A 26132-nucleotide genomic window follows, 5' to 3' on the forward strand; every position below is an offset into this window, starting at 1 on the left:
TATCCCTTCTTACACACTGTTAATCTGTATCGCCTCTCCCTATCCCGTCTTACACACTGGTAATCTGTATCGCCTCTCCCTATTCCTTCTTACACATTGGTAATCTGCATCGCATCTCCCTATCCCTTCTTACACACTCGTTATCTGTATCGCCTCTCCCTAACCATTCTTACACACTGGTAATCTGTATCTTCTCTCCCTATCCCTTCTTGCACACTGATAATCTGTATCGCCTCTCCCTATCCCTTTTTACTCACTGGTTATCTGTATCGCCTCTCCCTATCCCTTCATACACACTGATAATCTGTATCACCTCTCACTATCCCTTCTTACACACTGATAATCTGTATCGCCTCTCCCTATCCCTTCGTAGACACTCATAAACTATCAGCTCTCCCTATCCGTTCTTACACACTGGTTAACTGAATCGCCTCTCCCTATCCCTTCTTACACACTGTTAATCTTTATCGCCTCTCCCTATCCCTTCTTACACACTGATAATCTGTATCGCCTCTCCCTATCCCTTCTTACACACTAGTAATCTTTATTGCCTCTCCCAATCCCTTCTTACACACTGGTAATCTGTATCGCCTAACCCTATCCCTTCTTACACTGATAATCTGTATCACCTCTCCCTATCCCTTTTTACACACTGGCAATCTGTATCACCTCTCCCTATCCCTTTTTACACACTGGCAATCTGTATCACCTCTCCCTATCCCTTCTTACATGCTGGAATTCTTTATCGCCTCTCCCTATCCCTTCTTACACACTGCTAATCTGTATCACCTCTCCCTATCCCTTCTCACACACTGATAATCTGTATCGCCTCTCACTATCACCTTTTACACACTGATTATGTATATCACCTCTCCCTAGCCCTTCTTACCCACTGGTAATCTGTATTGCCTCTCCCTATCCCATCTTATACACTGATAATCTGTATCGCCTCTCCCTATCCCTTCTTACACACTGGTAATCTGTATCGCCTCTCCCTATCCCTTCTTACACATTGGTAATCTGGATCGCATCTCCCTATCCCTTCTTACACCCTGTTAATCTGTATCGCCTCTCCCTATCCCTTCTTACACACTGTTAATATGTATCGCCTCTCCCTATTCCTTTTTACACACTGATAATCTTTATCTCCTCTCCCTATTCCTTCTTACACACTGATAATCTGTATTGCCTCTCCCTATACCTTCTTACACACTGGTAATCTGTATCGCCTCTCCCGATACCTTCTTACACATTGGTAATCTGGATCGCATCTCCCTAACCCTTCTTACACACTCGTTATCTGTATCGCCTCTCCCTAACCATTCTTACACACTGGTAATCTGTATCTTCTCTTCCTATCTCTTCTTGCACACTGATAAGCTGTATCGCCTCTCCCTATCCCTTTTTACTCACTGGTTATCTGTATGGCCTCTCCCTATCACTTCATACACACTGATAATCTGTATCACCTCTCACTATCCCTTCTTACACACTGATAATCTGTATCGCCTCTCCCTATCCCTCCGTAGACACTTGTAATCTATCAGCTCTCCATATCCCTTCTTACACACTGGTTATCTGAATCGCCTCTCCCTATCCCTTCTTACACACTGGTAATCTGTATCGCCTCTCCCTATCCTTCTTACACATTGGCAATCTGGATCGCATCTCCCTATCCCTTCTTACACACTCGTTATCTGTATCGCCTCTCCCTAACCATTCTTACACACTGGTAATCTGTATCTTCTCTCCCTATCCCTTCTTGCACACTGATAATCTGTATCGCCTCTCCCTATCCCTTTTTACTCACTGGTTATCTGTATCGCCTCTCCCTATCCCTTCATACACACTGATAATCTGTATCACCTCTCACTATCCCTTCTTACACACTGATAATCTGTATCACCTCTCCCTATCCCTTCTTAGACACTGGTAATCTATCAGCTCTCCATATCCCTTCTTACACACTGGTTATCTGAATCGCTTCTCCCTATCCCTTCTTACACACTGTTAATCTGTATCGCCTCTCCCTATCCCTTCTTACACACTGATAATCTGTATCGCCTCTCCCTATTCCTTCTTACACACTGATAATCCTCATCACCTCTCCCTATCCCTTCTTACACACTGTTAATATGTATCGCCTCTCCCTATCCCTTCTTACACACTGATAATCTGTATCTCCTCTCCCTATTCCTTCTTACACACTGATAATCTGTATTGCCTCACCCTATCCCTTCTTACACACTGGTAATATGTATCGCCTCTCCCTATTCCTTCTTACACATTGGTAATCTGGATCGCATCTCCCTATCCCTTCTTACACACTCGTTATCTGTATCGCCTCTCCCTAACCATTCTTACACACTTGTAATCTGTATCTTCTCTCCGTATCCCTTCTTGCACACTGGTAATCTGTATCGCCTCTCCCTATCCATTTTTTACTCACTGGTTATCTGTATCGCCTCTCCCTATCCCTTCATACACACTGATAATCTGTATCACCTCTCACTATCCCTTCATACACACTGATAATCTGTTTCGCCTCTCCCTATCCCTTCGTAGACACTGATAATCTGCATCACCTCACACTATCCCTTCTTACACACTGATAATCTGTTTCGCCTCTCCCGTATCTTCTTACACACTGGTAATCTATCCCTCTCCCTATCCCTTCTTACACAAAGGTTATCTGAATCGCCTCTCCCTATCCCTTCTTACACATGATAATCTGTATCGCCTCTCACTATCCCTTCTTATACAATGATAATCTGTATGTCCTCACCCTATCCATTCTTACACACTGTTAATCTGTATCACCTCTCCCTATCACTTTCTTACACGCTGGTATTCTGTATCGCCTCTCCCTATCCCTGCTTCACACTGGTAATCTGTATCACCTCTCCCTATCACTTCTTACACACTGATTATGTATATCAGCTCTCCCTGTCCCTTCATACACACTGGTAATCTGTATAGCCTCTCCCTATCCCTTCTTATACACTGATAATCTGTATCGCCTCTCCCTATCCCTTCTCACACACTGGTAATCTGTATCGCCTCTCACTATCACTTCTTACACACTGATTATGTATATCACCTCTCCCTATCCCTTCTTATACACTGATAATCTGTATCGCCTCTCCCTATCCCTTCTTACACACTGGTAATCTGTATCGCCTCTCCCTATCCCTTCTTACACAACGTTAATCTGTATCGCCTCTCCCTATCCCTTCTTACACACTAGTAATCTTTATTGCCTCTCCCTATCCCTTCTTAGACACTGAGAATCTCTATCACCTCTCCCTATCCCTTCTTACACACTGGTAATCTGTATCGCCTCTCCCTATCCCTTCTTACACACTGTTAATCTGTATCGCCTCTCCCTATCCCTTCTTAAACACTGTTATCTGTATCGCCTCTCCCTATCCCTTCTTACACACTGGTAATCTGTATCGCCTCTCCCTATCCCTTCTTATACACTGATAATCTGTATCGCCTCTCCCTATCCCTTCTTACACACTGGTAATCTGTATCGCCTCTCCCTATCCCTTCTTACACACTAGTAATCTGTATCGCCTCTCCCTATCCCTTCTTACACACTGGTAATCTGTATCACCTCTCCCTATCCCTTCTTACACACTGATAATCTGTATCGCCTCTCCCTATCCCTTCTTACACACTGATAATCTGTATCACCTCTCCCTATCCCTTCTTACACACTGTTAATCTGTATCGCCTCTCCCTATCCCTTCTTACACACTGATAATCTGTATCGCCTCTCCCTATCCCTTCTTACACACTGGTAATCTGTATCGCCTCTCCCTATCCCTTCTTACACACTGTTAATCTGTATCACCTCTCCCTATCCCTTCTTACACACTGATAATCTGTATCGCCTCTCCCTATCCCTTCTTACACACTGGTAATCTGTATCGCCTCTCCCTATCCCTTCTTACACACTGGTAATCTGTATCGCCTCTCCCTATCCCTTCTTACACACTGGTAATCTGAATCGCGTCTCCCTATCCCTTCTTACACACTGATAATCTGTATCGCCTCTCCCTATCCCTTCTTACACACTGATAATCTGTATCGCCTCTCCCTATCCCTTCTTACACACTGTTTATCTGTATCGCCTCTCCCTATCCCTTCTTACACACTGTTAATCTGTATCGCCTCTCCCTATCCCTTCTTACACACTGTAATCTGTATCGCCTCTCCCTATCCCTTCTTACACACTGTAATCTGTATCGCCTCTCCCTATCCCTTCTTACACACTGTAATCTGTATCGCCTCTCCCTATCCCTTCTTACACACTGGTAATCTGTATCGCCTCTCCCTATCCCTTCTTACACACTGATAATCTGTATCGCCTCTCCCTATCCCTTCTTACACACTGATAATCTGTATCGCCTCTCCCTATCCCTTCTTAGACACTGATAATCTGCATCACCTCTCCCTATCCCTTCTTACACACTGGTAATCTGTATCGCCTCTCCCTATCCCTTCTTACACACTGATAATCTGTATCGCCTCTCCCTATCCCTTCTTATACACTGATAATCTGTTTCGCCTCTCCCTATATCTTCTTACACACTGGTAATCTATCACCTCTCCCCATCCCTTCTTACACACTGGTTATCTGAATCGCCTCTCCCTGTCCCTTCTTACACACTGTTAATCTGTATCACCTCTCCCTATCCCTTCTTACACACTGATAATCTGTATCGCCTCTCCCTATCCCTTTTTACACACCGCTAATATGTATCGCCTCTCACTATCCCTTCTTATACACTGAAAATCTGTATCACCTCTCCCTCTCCCTTCCTACACACGGGTAATCTGTATCACCTCTCCCTCTCCCTTCTTACACGCTGGTATTCTGTATCGCCTCTCCCTATCCCTTCTTACACACTGGTAATCTGTATCACCTCTCCCTATCACTTCTCACACACTGATAATCTGTATCGCCTCTCACTATCACTTTTTACACACTGATTATGTATATCACCTCTCCCTAGCCATTTTTACCCACTGGTAATCTGTATTGCCTCTCCCTATCCTATCTTATACACTGATAATCTGTATCGCCGCTCCCTGTCCCTTCTTACACAGTGGCAATCTGTATCGCCTCTCCCTATCCCTTCTAACACATTGGTAATCAGGATCGCATCTCCCTATCCCTTCTTACACACTGATAATGTGTATCGCCTCTCCCTATCCCTTCTTACACACTGTTAATATGTATCGCCTCTCCCTATTCCCTTTTACACACTGATAATCTGTATCTCCTCTCCCTATTCCTTCTTACACACTGATAATCTGTATCGCCTCTCCCTATTCCTTCTTACACATTGGTAATGTGGATCTCATCTCCCTATTCCTTCTTACACACTCGTTATCTGTATCGCCACTCCCTAACCATTCTTACACACTGGTAATCTGTATCTTCTCTCCCTATCCCTTCTTGCACACTGGTAATCTGTATCGCCTCTCCCTATCCCTTTTTACTCACTGGTTATCTGTATCGCCTCTCCCTATCCCCTCATACACACTGATAATCTGTATCGCCTCTCCCTATCCCTTCTTACACACTGGTAATCTGTATCGCCTCTCCCTATCCCTTCTTACACAGTGATAATCTGTGTCACCTCTCACTATCCCTTCTTACACACTGATAATCTGTTTCGCCACTCCCTATATCTTCTTACACACTGGTAATCTATCACCTCTCCCTATCCCTTCTTACACACTGGTTATCTGAATCGCCTCTCCCTATCCCTTCTTACACACTATAATCTGTATCACCTCTCCCTATCCCTTCTTACACACTGATAATCTGTATCGCCTCTCCCTATCCCTTTTTACACACCGCTAATATGTATCGCCTCTCACTATCCCTTCTTATACACTGAAAATCTGTATCACATCTCCCTCTCCCTTCCTACACACGGGTAATCTGTATCACCTCTCCCTCTCCCTTCTTACACGCTGGTATTCTGTATCGCCTCTCCCTATCCCTTCTTACACACTGGTAATCTGTATCACCTCTCCCTATCACTTCTCACACACTGATAATCTGTATCGCCTCTCACTATCACTTTTTACACACTGATTATGTATATCACCTCTCCCTAGCCATTTTTACCCACTGGTAATCTGTATTGCCTCTCCCTATCCTATCTTATACACTGATAATCTGTATCGCCGCTCCCTGTCCCTTCTTACACAGTGGCAATCTGTATCGCCTCTCCCTATCCCTTCTAACACATTGGTAATCAGGATCGCATCTCCCTATCCCTTCTTACACACTGATAATGTGTATCGCCTCTCCCTATCCCTTCTTACACACTGTTAATATGTATCGCCTCTCCCTATTCCTTTTTACACACTGATAATCTGTATCTCCTCTCCCTATTCCTTCTTGCACACTGGTAATCTGTATCGCCTCTCCCTATCCCTTTTTACTCACTGGTTATCTGTATCGCCTCTCCCTATCCCCTCATACACACTGATAATCTGTATCACCTCTCACTATCCCTTCTTACACACTGATAATCTGTTTCGCCTCTCCCTATCCCTTCGTAGACACTTGTAATCTATCAGCTCTCCCGATCCCTTCTTACACACTGATTATCTGAATCGCCTCTCCCTATTCCTTCTTACACACTGTTAATCTGTATCGGCTCTCCCTATCCCTTCTTAAACACTGGTAATCTCTATCGCCTCTCCCTATTCCTTCTTACACATTGGTAATCTGGATCGCATCTCCCTATCCCTTCTTACACACTCGTTATCTGTATCGCCTCTCCCTAACCATTCTTACACACTGGTAATCTGTATCTTCTCTCCCTATCCCTTCTTGCACACTGATAATCTGTATCGCCTCTCCCTATCCCTTTTTACTCATTGGTTATCTGTATCGCCTCTCCCTATCCTTCATACACACTGATAATCTGTATCACCTCTCACTGTCCCTTCTTACACATTGATAATCTGTATCGACTCTCCCTATCCCTTCGTAGACACTCGTAATCTATCAGCTCTCCCTATCCCTTCTTACACACTGGTTATCTGAATCGCCTCTCCCTATTCCTTCTTACACACTGTTAATCTGTATCGCCTCTCCCTATCCCTTCTTACACACTGATAATCTGTATCGCCTCTCCCTATCCCTTCTTACACACTAGTAATCTTTATTGCCTCTCCCAATCCCTTCTTACACACTGGTAATCTGTATCGCCTATCCCTAACCCTTCTGACAATGATAATCTGTATCACCTCTCCCTATCCCTTTTTACACACTGGCAATCTGTATCGCCTATCGCTATCCCTTCTTACACTGATAATCCGTATCACCTCTCCCTATCCCTTTTTACACACTGGCAATCTGTATCGCCTCTCCCCATCCCTTCTTACATACTGATAATCTGCATCACCTCTCCCTATCCCTTCTTACACACTGGTAATCTGTATCGCCTCTCACTATCCCTTCTTATACAATGATAATCTGTATCTCCTATCCCTATCCCTTCTTACACAATGGTAATCTGTATCACCTCTCCCTATCCCTTCTTACACGCTGGTATTCTGTATCGCCTCTCCCTATCCCTTCTTACACATGGTAATCTGTATCACTTCTCCCTATCCCTTCTCACACACTGCTAATCTGTATCGCCTCTCACTATCACTTCTTACACACTGATTATGTATATCACCTCTCCCTAGCCCTTCATGCACACTGGTAATCTGTATTGCCTCTCCCTATCCCTTCTTATACACTGATAATCTGTATCGCCTCTCCCTATCCCTTCTTACACACTAGTAATCTGTATCGCCTCTCCCTATCCCTTAGTACACTTTGTTAATCTGAATCGCATCTCACTTTCCCTTCTTACACACTGTTTATCTGTATCGCCTCTCCCTACCCCCTCTTCCACACTGATAATCTGTACTACCTCTCACTATCCCTTCTTACACACTGACAATCTGTTTCACCTCTCCCTATATCTTCTTACAACTGGTAATCTATCACCTCTCCCTATCCCTTCTTACACACTGGTTATCTGAATCGCCTCTCCCTATCCCTTCTTACACACTGGTTATCTGAATCGCCTCTCCCTATCCCTTCTTACACACTGTTAATGTGTATCACCTCTCCCTATCCCTTCTTACACACTGATAATCTGTATCGCCTCCCCCTATCCATTCTTACACACTGGTAATCTGTATCACCTCTCCCTATCCCTTCTCACACACTGGTAATCTGTATCGCCTCTCCCTATCACTTCTTACACCCTGGTATTCTGTATCGCCTCTCCCTATCCCTTCTTACACACTGGTAATCTGTATCACCTCTCCCTATCCCTTCTGACACACTGGTAATCTGTATCGCCTCTCCCTATCACTTCTTACACGCTGGTATTCTGTATCGCCTCTCCTTATCCCTTCTTACACACTCGTAATCTGTATCACCTCTCCCTATCCCTTCTCACACACTGCTAATCTTTATCGCCTCTCACTATCACTTCTTACACATTGATTATGTATATCACCTCTCCCTAGCCCTTCATACACACTGGTAAACAGTATTGCCTCTCCCTATCCCTCCTTACACACTGATAATCTGTATCGCCTCTCCCTATCCCTTCTTATACACTGGTTATCTGAATCGCCTCTCCCTATCCCTTCTTACACACTGTTAATCTGTATCACCTCTCCCTATCACTTCTTACACGCTGGTATTCTGTATCGCCTCTCCCTATCCCTTCTCACACACTGGTAATCTGTATCACCTCTCCCGATCCCTTCTCACACACTGGTAATCTGTATCGCCTCTCACTATCACTTCTTACACACTGATTATGTATATCACCTCTCCCTAGCCCTTCTTACAGACTGGTAATCTGTATTGCCTCTCCCTATCCTATTTTATACACTGATAATCTGTATCGCCTCTCCCTGTCCCTTCTTACACACTGGTAATCTGTATCGCCTCTCCCTATCCCTTCTTACACATTGGTAATCTGGAACGCATCTCCCTATCCCTTCTTACACACTGATAATCTGTATCGCCTCTCCCTATCCCTTTTTACACACTGATAATCTGTATCGCCTCTCACTATCCCTTCTTATACACTGGTAATCTGTATCACCTCTCCCTATCACTTCTTACACGCTGGTATTCTGTAGCGCCTCTCCCTATCCCTTCTTACACACTGGTAATCTGTATCACCTCTCCCTATCCCTACTTACATACTGGTAATCTGTATCGCCTCTCACTATCGCTTCTTACACACTCGATATCTGTATCGCCTCTCCCTAACCATTCTTACACACTTGTAATCTGTATCTTCTCTCCGTATCCCTTCTTGCACACTGGTAATCTGTATCGCCTCTCCCTATACAATTTTACTCACTGGTTATCTGTATCGCCTCTCCCTATCCCTTCATACATACTGATAATCTGTATCACCTCTCACTATCCCTTCATACACACTGTTAATCTGTTTCGCCTCTCCCTATCCCTTCGTAGACACTTGTAATCTATCAGCTCTCCCTATCCCTTCTTACACACTGATTATCTGAATCGCCTCTCCCTATCCGTTCTTACACACTGTTAAACTGTATCACCTCTCCCTATCCCTTCTTACACACTGGTAATCTGTATCGCCTCTCCCTATTCCTTCTTACACATTGGCAATCTGGATCGCATCTCCCTATCCCTTCTTACACACTCGTTATCTGTATCGCCTCTCCCTAACCATTCTTACACACTGGTAATCTGTATCTTCTCTCCCTATCCCTTCTTGCACACTGATAATCTGTATCGCCTCTCCCTATCCCTTTTTACTCACTGGTTATCTGTATCGCCTCTCCCTATCCCTTCATACACACTGATAATCTGTATCACCTCTCACTATCCCTTCTTACACACTGATAATCTGTATCGACTCTCATTATCTCTTCGTAGACACTCGTAATCTATCAGCTCTCCCTATCCCTTCTTACACACTGGTTATCTGAATCGCCTCTCCCTATTCCTTCTTACACACTGTTAATCTGTATCGCCTCTCCCTTTCCCTTCTTACACACTGATAATCTGTATCGCCTCTCACTTTCCCTTCTTATACACTGATAATCTGTATCACCGCTACCTATCCCTTTTTACACACTGGCAATCTGTATCGCCTCTCCCTATCCCTTCTTACATACTGATAATCTGCATCACCTCTCCCTATCCCTTCTTACACATTGGTAATCTGTATCGCCTCTCACTTTCCCTTCTTATACACTGATAATCTGTATCTCCTCTCCCTATCCCTTCTAGCACACTGGTAATCTGTATCACCTCTCCCTATCCCTTCTCACACACTGGCAATCTGTATCGCCTCTCATTATCACTTCTTAGTCACTGATTATGTATATCACCTCTCCCTAGCCCTTCATACACACTGCTAATCTGTATTGCCTCTCCCTATCCCTTCTTATAGACTGATAATCTGTATCGCCACTCCCTATCCCTTCTTATAAAATGGTAATCTGTATCACCTCACACTATCCCTTCTTACACACTGATAATCTGTTTCGCCTCTCCCTATATCTTCTTACACACTGGTAATCTATCACCTCTCCCTATCCCTTCTTACACAATGGTTATCTGAATCGCCTCTCCCTATCCCTTCTTACACATTGATAATCTGTATCACCTCTCACTATCCCTTCTTATACAATGATAATCTGTATGTCCTCACCCTATCCATTCTTACACACTGTTAATCTGTATCACCTCTCCCTATCACTTCTTACACGCTGGTATTCTGTATCGCCTCTCCCTATCCTTGCTTACACACTGGTAATCTGTATCACCTCTCCCTATCCCTTCTCACACACTGGTAATCTGTATCGCCTCTCACTATCACTTCTTACACACTGATTATGTATATCACCTCTCCCTGTCCCTTCTTACACACTGGTAATCTGTATTGCCTCTCCCTATCCCTTCTTATACACTGATAATCTGTATCGCCTCTCCCTATTCCTTCTTACACACTGATAATCTGTATCGCCTCTCCCTATCCCTTTTTACACACTGATAATCTGTATCGCCTCTCACTATCCCTTCTTATACACTGATAATCTGTATCGCCTCTCCCTGTCCCTTCTTACACACTGGAAATCTCTATCGCCTCTCCCTATCCCTTCTTACACATTGGTAATCTGGATCGAATCTCCCTATCCCTTCTTACACACTGGTAATCTGTATCGCCTATCCCTATTCCTTCTTACACACTGATAATCTGTATTGCCTCTCCCTATCCCTTCTTACACACTGGTAATCTGTAACGCCTCTCCCTATTTCTTCTTACACATTGGTAATCTGGATCGCATCTCCCTATCCCTTCTTAAACACTCGTTATCTGTATCGCCTCTCCCTAACCATTCTTACACACTGGTAATCTGTATCTTCTCTCCCTATCCCTTCTTGCACACTGATAATCTGTATCGCCTCTCCCTATCCCTTCTTACACACTGATAATCTGTATCGCCTCTCACTATCCCTTCTTACACACTAGTAATCTTTATTGCCTCTCCCAATCCCATCTTACACACTGGTATTCTGTATCGCCTATCCCTATCCCTTCTTACACTGATAATCTGTATCACCTCTCCCTATCCCTTCTTTCACACTGGTAATCTGCATCGCCTCTCACTTTCCCTTCTTATACACTGATAATCTGTATCTCCTCTCCCTATCCCTTCTAGCACACTGGTAATCTGTATCGCCTCTCACTTTCCCTTCTTATACACTGATAATCTGTATCTCATTTCCCTATCCCTTCTAACACACTGTTAATCTGTATCACCTCTCCCTATCACTTCTCACACACTGGCAATCTGTATCGCCTCTCACTATCATTTCTTAGACACTGATTATGTATATCATCTCTCCCTAGCCCTTCATACACACTGGTAATCTGTATTGCCTCTCCCTATCCCTTCTTATACACTGATAATCTGTATCGCCTCTCCCTATCCCTTCTTATACAATGGTAATCTGTATCGCCTCTCCCTATCCCTTCTTACACACTGGTAATCTGTATCGCCTCTCCTTATCCCTTCTTACACAGTGATAATCTGTATCACCTCTCACTATCCCTTCTTACACACTGATAATCTGTTTCGCCTCTCCCTATCCCTTCTTACACACTGGTAATCTGCATCGCCTCTCACTTTCCCTTCTTATACACTGATAATCTGTATCTCCTCTCCCTATCCCTTCTAGCACACTGGTAATCTGTATCGCCTCTCACTTTCCCTTCTTATACACTGATAATCTGTATCTCGTTTCCCTATCCCTTCTAACACACTGTTAATCTGTATCACCTCTCCCTATCACTTCTCACACACTGGCAATCTGTATCGCCTCTCACTATCATTTCTTAGACACTGATTATGTATATCACCTCTCCCTAGCCCTTCATACACACTGGTAATCTGTATTGCCTCTCCCTATCCCTTCTTATACACTGATAATCTGTATCGTCTCTCCCTATCCCTTCTTATACAATGGTAATCTGTATCTTCTCTCCCTATCCCTTCTTGCACACTGATAATTTGTATCGCCTCTCCCTATCCCATTTTACTCACTGGTTATCCGTATCGCCTCTCCCTATCCCTTCATACACACTGATAATCTGTATCACCTCTCACTATCCCTTCTTACACACTGATAATCTGTATCGCCTCTCCCTATCCCTTCGTAGACACTCGTAATCTATCAGCTCTCCCTATCCCTACTTACACACTGGTTATCTGAATCGCCTCTCCCTATCCCTTCTTACACAATGTTAATCTGTATCGCCTCTCCCTATCCCTTCTTAAACACTGATAATCTGTATTGCCACTCTCTATCCCTTCTTACACACTTGTAATCTTTATTGCCTCTCCCAATCCCTTCTTACACACTGGTAATCTGTATCGCCTCTCCCTATCCCTTCTTACACTGATAATCTGTATCACCGCTCCCTAATCCTTTTTACACACTGGCAATCTGTATCGCCTCTCCCTATCACTTCTTACATACTGATAATCTGCATCACCTCTCCCTATCCCATCTTACACACTGGTAATCTGTATCGCCTCTCACTATCACTTCTTAAACACTGATTATGTATATCACCTCTCCCTAGCCCTTCATACACACTGGTAATCTGTAATGCCTCTCCCTATCCCTTCTTATACACTGATAATCTGTATCGCCTCTCCCTATCCCTTCTTATACAATGGTAATCTGTATCGCCTCTCCCTATCCCTTCTTACACACTGGTAATCTGTATCGCCTCTCCCTATCCCTTCTTACACAGTGATAATCTGTATCGCCTCACCCTATCCCTTCGTAGACACTCGTAATCTATCAGCTCTCCCTATCCCTACTTACACACTGGTTATCTGAATCGCCTCTCCCTATCCCTTCTTACACACTGTTAATCTGTATCGCCTCTCCCTATCCCTTCTTAAACACTGATAATCTGTATCGCCTCTCCCTATTCCTTCTTACACACTGATAATCTGTATCGCCTCTCCCTATCCGTTTTTACACACTGATAATCTGTATCGCCTCTCCCTATCCCTTCTTACACACTAGTAATCTTTATTGCCTCTCCCAATCCCTTCTTACACACTGGTAATCTGTATCGCCTATCCCTAACCCTTCTGACAATGATAATCTGTATCACCTCACCCTATCCCTTTTTACACACTGGCAATCTGTATCGCCTATCGCTATCCCTTCTTACACTGATAATCCGTATCACCTCTCCCTATCCCTTTTTACACACTGGCAATCTGTATCGCCTCTCCCCATCCCTTCTTACATACTGATAATCTGCATCACCTCTCCCTATCACTTCTTACACACTGGTAATCTGTATCGCCTCTCACTATCCCTTCTTATACACTGATAATCTGTATCTCCTATCCCTATCCCTTCTTACACAATGGTAATCTGTATCACCTCTCCCTATCCCTTCTTACACGCTGGTATTCTGTATCGCCTCTCCCTATCCCTTCTTACACATGGTAATCTGTATCACCTCTCCCTATCCCTTCTCACACACTGGTAATCTGTATCGCCTCTCACTATCACTTCTTACACACTGATTATGTATATCACCTCTCCCTAGCCCTTCATACACACTGGTAATCTGTATTGCCTCTCCCTATCCCTTCTTATACACTGATAATCTGTATCGCCTCTCCCTATCCCTTCTTACACACTAGTAATCTGTATCGCCTCTCCCTATCCCTTAGTACACTTTGTTAATCTGAATCGCATCTCACTTTCCCTTCTTACACACTGTTTATCTGTATCGCCTCTCCCTACCCCCTCTTCCACACTGATAATCTGTATTACCTCTCACTATCCCTTCTTACACACTGACAATCTGTTTCACCTCTCCCTATATCTTCTTACACACTGGTAATCTATCACCTCTCCCTATCCCTTCTTACACACTGGTTATCTGAATCGCCTCTCCCTATCCCTTCTTACACACTTAATCTGTATCGCCTCTCCCTATCCCTTCTTACACACTGATAATCTGTATCACCTCTCCCTATCCCTTCTTACACACTGATAATCTGTATCGCCTCTCCCTATCCATTCTTACACACTGGTAATCTGTATCACCTCTCCCTATCCCTTCTCACACACTGGTAATCTGTATCGCCTCTCCCTATCACTTCTTACACCCTGGTATTCTGTATCGCCTCTCCCTATCCCTTCTTACACACTGGTAATCTGTATCACCTCTCCCTATCCCTTCTGACACACTGGTAATCTGTATCGCCTCTCCCTATCACTTCTTACACGCTGGTATTCTGTATCGCCTCTCCTTATCCCTTCTTACACACTGGTAATCTGTATCACCTCTCCCTATCCCTTCTCACACACTGGTAATCTTTATCGCCTCTCACTATCACTTCTTACACATTGATTATGTATATCACCTCTCCCTAGCCCTTCATACACACTGGTAAACAGTATTGCCTCTCCCTATCCCTCCTTACACACTGATAATCTGTATCGCCTCTCCCTATCCCTTCTTATACACTGGTTATCTGAATCGCCTCTCCCTATCCCTTCTTACACACTGTTAATCTGTATCACCTCTCCCTATCACTTCTTACACGCTGGTATTCTGTATCGCCTCTCCCTATCCCTTCTCACACACTGGTAATCTGTATCACCTCTCCCTATCCCTTCTCACACACTGGTAATCTGTATCGCCTCTCACTATCACTTCTTACACACTGATTATGTATATCACCTCTCCCTAGCCCTTCTTACAGGCTGGTAATCTGTATTGCCTCTCCCTATCCTATTTTATACACTGATAATCTGTATCGCCTCTCCCTGTCCTTCTTACACACTGGTAATCTGTATCGCCTCTCCCTATCCCTTCTTACACATTGGTAATCTGGATCGCATTTCCCTATCCCTTCTTACACACTGATAATCTGTATCGCCTCTCCCTATCCCTTCGTACACATTGGTAATCTGGATCGCATCTCCCTATCCCTTCTTACACACTGATAATCTGTATCTCCTCTCCCTATCCCTTCTTACACACTGGTAATCTGTATCACCTCTCCCTATCACTTCTTACACGCTGGTATTCTGTAGCGCCTCTCCCTATCCCTTCTTACACACTGGTAATCTGTATCAAATCTCCCTAGCCCTTCTTACACACTGGTAATCTGTATTGCCTCTCCCTATCCTATCTTATACACTGATAATCTGTATCGCCTCTCCCTGTCCCTTCTTACACACTGGTAATCTGTATCGCCTCTCCCTATCCCTTCTTACACATTGGTAATCTGGATCGCATCTCCCTATCCCTTCTTACACACTGATAATCTGTATTGCCTCTCCCTATCCCTTCTTACACACTGTTAATATGTATCGCCTCTCCCTATTCCTTTTTACACACTGATAATCTGTATCTCCTCTCCCTATTCCTTCTTACACACTGATAATCTGTATTGCCTCACCCTATCCCTTCTTACACACTGTTAATATGTATCGCCTCTCCCTATTCCTTTTTACACACTGATAATCTGTATCTCCTCTCCCTATTCCTTCTTACACACTGATAATCTGTATTGCCTCACCCTATCCCTTCTTACACACTGGTAATATGTATCGCCTCTCCCTATTCCTTCTTACACATTGGTAATCTGGATCGCATCTCCCTATCCCTTCTTACACACTCGTTATCTGTATCGCCTCTCCCTAACCATTCTTACACACTTGTAATCTGTATCTTCTCTCCGTATCCCTTCTTGCACACTGGTAATCTGTATCGCCTCTCCCTATCCATTTTTACTCACTGGTTATCTGTATCGCCTCTCCCTATCCCTTCATACACACTGATAATCTGTATCACCTCTCACTATCCCTTCATACACACTGATAATCTGTTTCACCTCTCCCTATCCCTTCGTAGACACTTGTAATCTATCAGCTCTCCCTATCCCTTCTTACACACTGATTATCTGAATCGCCTCTCCCTATCCCTTCTTACACACTGGTAATCTGTATCGCCTCTCCCTATTCCTTCTTACACATTGGCAATCTGGATCGCATCTCCCTATCCCTTCTTACACACTCGTTATCTGTATCGCCTCTCCCTAACCATTCTTACACACTGGTAATCTGTATCTTCTCTCCCTATCCCTTCTTGCACACTGATAATCTGTATCGCCTATCCCTATCCCTTTTTACTCACTGGTTATCTGTATCGCCTCTCCCTATCCCTTCATACACACTGATAATCTGTATCACCTCTCACTATCCCTTCTTACACACTGATAATCTGTATCGACTCTCATTATCTCTTCATAGACACTCGTAATCTATCAGCTCTCCCTATCCCTTCTTACACACTGGTTATCTGAATCGCCTCTCCCTATTCCTTCTTACACACTGTTAATCTGTATCGCCTCTCCCTTTCCCTTCTTACACACTGATAATCTGTATCGCCTCTCACTTTCCCTTCTTATACACTGATAATCTGTATCACCGCTACCTATCCCTTTTTACACACTGGCAATCTGTATCGCCTCTCCCTATCCCTTCTTACATACTGATAATCTGCATCACCTCTCCCTATCCCTTCTTACACACTGGTAATCTGTATCGCCTCTCATTTTCCCTTCTTATACACTGATAATCTGTATCTCCTCTCCCTATCCCTTCTAGCACACTGGTAATCTGTATCACCTCTCCCTATCCCTTCTCACACACTGGCAATCTGTATCGCCTCTCATTATCACTTCTTAGACACTGATTATGTATATCACCTCTCCCTAGCCCTTCATACACACTGGTAATCTGTATTGCCTCTCCCTATCCCTTCTTATACACTGATAATCTGTATCGCCACTCCCTATCCCTTCTTATACAATGGTAATCTGTATCGCCTCTCCCTATCCCTTCTTACACACTGGTAATCTGTATCGCCTCTCCCTATCCCTTCTTACACACTGATAATCTGCATCACCTCACACTATCCCTTCTTACACACTGATAATCTGTTTCGCCTCTCCCGATATCTTCTTACACACTGGTAATCTATCACCTCTCCCTATCCCTTCTTACACAAAGGTTATCTGAATCGCCTCTCCCTATCCCTTCTTACACATTGATAATCTGTATCGCCTCTCACTATCCCTTCTTATACAATGATAACCTGTATGTCCTCACCCTATCCATTCTTACACACTGTTAATCTGTATCACCTCTCCCTATCACTTCTTACACGCTGGTATTCTGTATCGCCTCTCCCTATCCCTGCTTACACACTGGTAATCTGTATCACCTCTCCCTATCACTTCTTACACACTGATTATGTATATCAGCTCTCCCTGTCCCTTCTTACACACTGGTAATCTGTATTGCCTCTCCCTATCCCTTCTTATACACTGATAATCTGTATCGCCTCTCCCTATCCCTTCTTACACACTGATAATCTGTATCGCCTCTCCCTATCCCTTTTTACACACTGATAATCTGTATCGCCTCTCACTATCCCTTCTTATACACTGATAATCTGTATCGCCTCTCCCTGTCCCTTCTTACACACTGGTAATCTCTATCGCCTCTCCCTATCCCTTCTTACACATTGGTAATCTGGATCGCATCTCCCTATCCCTTCTTACACACTGGTAATCTGTATCGCCTCTCCCTATTCCTTCTTACACACTGATAATCTGTATTGCCTCTCCCTATCCCTTCTTACACACTGGTAATCTGTAACGCCTCTCCCTATTTCTTCTTACACATTGGTAATCTGGATCGCATCTCCCTATCCCTTCTTAAACACTCGTTATCTGTATCGCCTCTCCCTAACCATTCTTACACACTGGTAATCTGTATCTTCTCTCCCTATCCCTTCTTGCACACTGATAATCTGTATCGCCTCTCCCTATCCCTTCTTACACACTGATAATCTGTATCGTCTCTCCCTATCCCTTCTTACACACTAGTAATCTTTATTGCCTCTCCCAATCCCATCTTACACCCTGGTAATCTGTATCGCCTATCCCTATCCCTTCTTACACTGATAATCTGTATCACCGCTCCCTATCCCTTTTTACACATTGGCAATCTGTATTGCCTCTCCCTATCCCTTCTTACATACTGATAATCTGCATCACCTCTCCCTATCCCTTCTTACACACTGATAATCTGTATCGCCTCTCACTATCCCTTCTTATACACTGATAATCTGTATGTCCTCTCCCTATCCCTAATTACACACTGTTAATCTGTATCACCTCTCCCTATCAATTCTTACACGCTGGTATTCTGTATCTCCTCTCCCTATCCCTTCTTACACACTGGTAATCTGTATCACCTCTCCCTATCCCTTCTCACACACTGGTAATCTGTATCGCCTCTCACTATCACTTCTTACACTCTGATTATTTATATCACCTCTCCCTGTCCCTTCTTACACACTGGTAATCTGTATCGCCTCTCCCTATCCCTTCTTACACACTGATAATCTGTATCGCCTCTCCCTATCACTTTTTACACACTGATAATCTGTATCGCCTCTCACTATCCCTTCTTATACACTGATAATCTGTGTCGCCTCTCCCTGTCCCTTCTTACACACTAGTAATCTTTATTGCCTCTCCCAATCCCTTCTTACACACTGGTAATCTGTAACGCCTATCCCTATCCCTTCTTACACTGATAATCTGTATCACCGCTCCCTATCCCTTGTTACGCACTGGCAACCTGTATCGCCTCTCACTATCACTTCTTACACACTGATTATGTATATCACCTCTCCCTAGCCCTTCATACACACTGGTAATCTGTATTGCCTCTCCCTATACCTTCTTATACACTGATAATCTGTATCGCCTCTCCCTATCCCTTCTTACACACTGGTAATCTGTATCGCCTCTCCCTATCCCTTCTTACACAGTGATAATCTGTGTCACCTCTCACTATCCCTTCTTACACACTGATAATCTGTTTCGCCACTCCCTATATCTTCTTACACACTGGTAATCTATCACCTCTCCCTATCCCTTCTTACACACTGGTTATCTGAATCGCCTCTCCCTATCCCTTCTTACACACTATAATCTGTATCACCTCTCCCTATCCCTTCTTACACACTGATAATCTGTATCGCCTCTCCCTATCCCTTTTTACACACCGCTAATATGTATCGCCTCTCACTATCCCTTCTTATACACTGAAAATCTGTATCACCTCTCCCTCTCCCTTCCTACACACGGGTAATCTGTATCACCTCTCCCTCTCCCTTCTTACACGCTGGTATTCTGTATCGCCTCTCCCTATCCCTTCTTACACACTGGTAATCTGTATCACCTCTCCCTATCACTTCTCACACACTGATAATCTGTATCGCCTCTCACTATCACTTTTTACACACTGATTATGTATATCACCTCTCCCTAGCCATTTTTACCCACTGGTAATCTGTATTGCCTCTCCCTATCCTATCTTATACACTGATAATCTGTATCGCCGCTCCCTGTCCCTTCTTACACAGTGGCAATCTGTATCGCCTCTCCATATCCCTTCTAACACATTGGTAATCAGGATCGCATCTCCCTATCCCTTCTTACACACTGATAATGTGTATCGCCTCTCCCTATCCCTTCTTACACACTGTTAATATGTATCGCCTCTCCCTATTCCTTTTTACACACTGATAATCTGTATCTCCTCTCCCTATTCCTTCTTACACACTGATAATCTGTATTGCCTCTCCCTATCCCTTCTTACACACTGGTAATCTGTATCGCCTCTCCCTATTCCTTCTTACACATTGGTAATGTGGATCTCATCTCCCTATTCCTTCTTACACACTCGTTATCTGTATCGCCACTCCCTAACCATTCTTACACACTGGTAATCTGTATCTTCTCTCCCTATCCCTTCTTGCACACTGGTAATCTGTATCGCCTCTCCCTATCCCTTTTTACTCACTGGTTATCTGTATCGCCTCTCCCTATCCCCTCATACACACTGATAATCTGTATCACCTCTCACTATCCCTTCTTACACACTGATAATCTGTTTCGCCTCTCCCTATCCCTTCGTAGACACTTGTAATCTATCAGCTCTCCCGATCCCTTCTTACACACTGATTATCTGAATCGCCTCTCCCTATTCCTTCTTACACACTGTTAATCTGTATCGGCTCTCCCTATCCCTTCTTACACACTGGTAATCTGTATCGCCTCTCCCTATTCCTTCTTACACATTGGTAATCTGGATCGCATCTCCCTATCCCTTCTTACACACTCGTTATCTGTATCGCCACTCCCTAACCATTCTTACACACTGGTAATCTGTATCTTCTCTCCCTATCCCTTCTTGCACACTGATAATCTGTATCGCCTCTCCCTATCCCTTTTTACTCATTGGTTATCTGTATCGCCTCTCCCTATCCTTCATACACACTGATAATCTGTATCACCTCTCACTGTCCCTTCTTACACATTGATAATCTGTATCGACTCTCCCTATCCCTTCGTAGACACTCGTAATCTATCAGCTCTCCCTATCCCTTCTTACACACTGGTTATCTGAATCGCCTCTCCCTATTCCTTCTTACACACTGTTAATCTGTATCGCCTCTCCCTATCCCTTCTTACACACTGATAATCTGTATCGCCTCTCCCTATCCCTTCTTACACACTAGTAATCTTTATTGCCTCTCCCAATCCCTTCTTACACACTGGTAATCTGTATCGCCTATCCCTAACCCTTCTGACAATGATAATCTGTATCACCTCTCCCTATCCCTTTTTACACACTGGCAATCTGTATCGCCTATCGCTATCCCTTCTTACACTGATAATCCGTATCACCTCTCCCTATCCCTTTTTACACACTGGCAATCTGTATCGCCTCTCCCCATCCCTTCTTACATACTGATAATCTGCATCACCTCTCCCTATCCCTTCTTACACACTGGTAATCTGTATCGCCTCTCACTATCCCTTCTTATACAATGATAATCTGTATCTCCTATCCCTATCCCTTCTTACACAATGGTAATCTGTATCACCTCTCCCTATCCCTTCTTACACGCTGGTATTCTGTATCGCCTCTCCCTATCCCTTCTTACACATGGTAATCTGTATCACTTCTCCCTATCCCTTCTCACACACTGCTAATCTGTATCGCCTCTCACTATCACTTCTTACACACTGATTATGTATATCACCTCTCCCTAGCCCTTCATACACACTGGTAATCTGTATTGCCTCTCCCTATCCCTTCTTATACACTGATAATCTGTATCGCCTCTCCCTATCCCTTCTTACACACTGGTAATCTGTATCGCCTCTCCCTATCCCTTAGTACACTTTGTTAATCTGAATCGCATCTCACTTTCCCTTCTTACACACTGTTTATCTGTATCGCCTCTCCCTACCCCCTCTTCCACACTGATAATCTGTATTACCTCTCACTATCCCTTCTTACACACTGACAATCTGTTTCACCTCTCCCTATATCTTCTTACACACTGGTAATCTATCACCTCTCCCTATCCCTTCTTACACACTGGTTATCTGAATCGCCTCTCCCTATCCCTTCTTACACACTGGTTATCTGAATCGCCTCTCCCTATCCCTTCTTACACACTGTTAATGTGTATCACCTCTCCCTATCCCTTCTTACACACTGATAATCTGTATCGCCTCCCCCTATCCATTCTTACACACTGGTAATCTGTATCACCTCTCCCTATCCCTTCTCACACACTGGTAATCTGTATCGCCTCTCCCTATCACTTCTTACACCCTGGTATTCTGTATCGCCTCTCCCTATCCCTTCTTACACACTGGTAATCTGTATCACCTCTCCCTATCCCTTCTGACACACTGGTAATCTGTATCGCCTCTCCCTATCACTTCTTACACGCTGGTATTCTGTATCGCCTCTCCTTATCCCTTCTTACACACTCGTAATCTGTATCACCTCTCCCTATCCCTTCTCACACACTGCTAATCTTTATCGCCTCTCACTATCACTTCTTACACATTGATTATGTATATCACCTCTCCCTAGCCCTTCATACACACTGGTAAACAGTATTGCCTCTCCCTATCCCTCCTTACACACTGATAATCTGTATCGCCTCTCCCTATCCCTTCTTATACACTGGTTATCTGAATCGCCTCTCCCTATCCCTTCTTACACACTGTTAATCTGTATCACCTCTCCCTATCACTTCTTACACGCTGGTATTCTGTATCGCCTCTCCCTATCCCTTCTCACACACTGGTAATCTGTATCACCTCTCCCGATCCCTTCTCACACACTGGTAATCTGTATCGCCTCTCACTATCACTTCTTACACACTGATTATGTATATCACCTCTCCCTAGCCCTTCTTACAGACTGGTAATCTGTATTGCCTCTCCCTATCCTATTTTATACACTGATAATCTGTATCGCCTCTCCCTGTCCCTTCTTACACACTGGTAATCTGTATCGCCTCTCCCTATCCCTTCTTACACATTGGTAATCTGGATCGCATCTCCCTATCCCTTCTTACACACTGATAATCTGTATCGCCTCTCCCTATCCCTTTTTACACACTGATAATCTGTATCGCCTCTCACTATCCCTTCTTATACACTGGTAATCTGTATCACCTCTCCCTATCACTTCTTACACGCTGGTATTCTGTAGCGCCTCTCCCTATCCCTTCTTACACACTGGTAATCTGTATCACCTCTCCCTATCCCTACTTACATACTGGTAATCTGTATCGCCTCTCACTATCGCTTCTTACACACTCGATATCTGTATCGCCTCTCCCTAACCATTCTTACACACTTGTAATCTGTATCTTCTCTCCGTATCCCTTCTTGCACACTGGTAATCTGTATCGCCTCTCCCTATACATTTTTACTCACTGGTTATCTGTATCGCCTCTCCCTATCCCTTCATACATACTGATAATCTGTATCACCTCTCACTATCCCTTCATACACACTGTTAATCTGTTTCGCCTCTCCCTATCCCTTCGTAGACACTTGTAATCTATCAGCTCTCCCTATCCCTTCTTACACACTGATTATCTGAATCGCCTCTCCCTATCCGTTCTTACACACTGTTAAACTGTATCACCTCTCCCTATCCCTTCTTACACACAGGTAATCTGTATCGCCTCTCCCTATTCCTTCTTACACATTGGCAATCTGGATCGCATCTCCCTATCCCTTCTTACACACTCGTTATCTGTATCGCCTCTCCCTAACCATTCTTACACACTGGTAAACTGTATCTTCTCTCCCTATCCCTTCTTGCACACTGATAATCTGTATCGCCTCTCCCTATCCCTTTTTACTCACTGGTTATCTGTATCGCCTCTCCCTATCCCTTCATACACACTGATAATCTGTATCACCTCTCACTATCCCTTCTTACACACTGATAATCTGTATCGACTCTCATTATCTCTTCGTAGACACTCGTAATCTATCAGCTCTCCCTATCCCTTCTTACACACTGGTTATCTGAATCGCCTCTCCCTATTCCTTCTTACACACTGTTAATCTGTATCGCCTCTCCCTTTCCCTTCTTACACACTGATAATCTGTATCGCCTCTCACTTTCCCTTCTTATACACTGATAATCTGTATCACCGCTACCTATCCCTTTTTACACACTGGCAATCTGTATCGCCTCTCCCTATCCCTTCTTACATACTGATAATCTGCATCACCTCTCCCTATCCCTTCTTACACATTGGTAATCTGTATCGCCTCTCAGTTTCCCTTCTTATACACTGATAATCTGTATCTCCTCTCCCTATCCCTTCTAGCACACTGGTAATCTGTATCACCTCTCCCTATCCCTTCTCACACACTGGCAATCTGTATCGCCTCTCATTATCACTTCTTAGACACTGATTATGTATATCACCTCTCCCTAGCCCTTCATACACACTGCTAATCTGTATTGCCTCTCCCTATCCCTTCTTATAGACTGATAATCTGTATCGCCACTCCCTATCCCTTCTTATAAAATGGTAATCTGTATCACCTCAAACTATCCCTTCTTACACACTGATAATCTGTTTCGCCTCTCCCTATATCTTCTTACACACTGGTAATCTATCACCTCTCCCTATCCCTTCTTACACAATGGTTATCTGAATCGCCTCTCCCTATCCCTTCTTACACATTGATAATCTGTATCACCTCTCACTATCCCTTCTTATACAATGATAATCTGTATGTCCTCACCCTATCCATTCTTACACACTGTTAATCTGTATCACCTCTCCCTATCACTTCTTACACGCTGGTATTCTGTATCGCCTCTCCCTATCCCTGCTTACACACTGGTAATCTGTATCACCTCTCCCTATCCCTTCTCACACACTGGAAATCTCTATCGCCTCTCCCTATCCCTTCTTACACATTGGTAATCTGGATCGAATCTCCCTATCCCTTCTTACACACTGGTAATCTGTATCGCCTATCCCTATTCCTTCTTACACACTGATAATCTGTATTGCCTCTCCCTATCCCTTCTTACACACTGGTAATCTGTAACGCCTCTCCCTATTTCTTCTTACACATTGGTAATCTGGATCGCATCTCCCTATCCCTTCTTAAACACTCGTTATCTGTATCGCCTCTCCCTAACCATTCTTACACACTGGTAATCTGTATCTTCTCTCCCTATCCCTTCTTGCACACTGATAATCTGTATCGCCTCTCCCTATCCCTTCTTACACACTGATAATCTGTATCGCCTCTCACTATCCCTTCTTACACACTAGTAATCTTTATTGCCTCTCCCAATCCCATTTTACACACTGGTAATCTGTATCGCCTATCCCTATCCCTTCTTACACTGATAATCTGTATCACCTCTCCCTATCCCTTCTTACACACTGGTAATCTGCATCGCCTCTCACTTTCCCTTCTTATACACTGATAATCTGTATCTCCTCTCCCTATCCCTTCTAGCACACTGGTAATCTGTATCGCCTCTCACTTTCCCTTCTTATACACTGATAATCTGTATCTCGTTTCCCTATCCCTTCTAACACACTGTTAATCTGTATCACCTCTCCCTATCACTTCTCACACACTGGCAATCTGTATCGCCTCTCACTATCATTTCTTAGACACTGATTATGTATATCACCTCTCCCTAGCCCTTCATACACACTGGTAATCTGTATTGCCTCTCCCTATCCCTTCTTATACACTGATAATCTGTATCGCCTCTCCCTATCCCTTCTTATACAATGGTAATCTGTATCGCCTCTCCCTATCCCTTCTTACACACTGGTAATCTGTATCGCCTCTCCTTATCCCTTCTTACACAGTGATAATCTGTATCACCTCTCACTATCCCTTCTTACACACTGATAATCTGTTTCGCCTCTCCTTATCCCTTCTTACACACTGGTAATCTGCATCGCCTCTCACTTTCCCTTCTTATACACTGATAATCTGTATCTCCTCTCCCTATCCCTTCTAGCACACTGGTAATCTGTATCGCCTCTCACTTTCCCTTCTTATACACTGATAAT

The sequence above is a fragment of the Carcharodon carcharias genome, chromosome 24 (genome assembly GCF_017639515.1).
Source record: "Carcharodon carcharias isolate sCarCar2 chromosome 24, sCarCar2.pri, whole genome shotgun sequence".
In the NCBI taxonomy this organism is placed as follows: Eukaryota; Metazoa; Chordata; class Chondrichthyes; order Lamniformes; family Lamnidae; genus Carcharodon; species Carcharodon carcharias.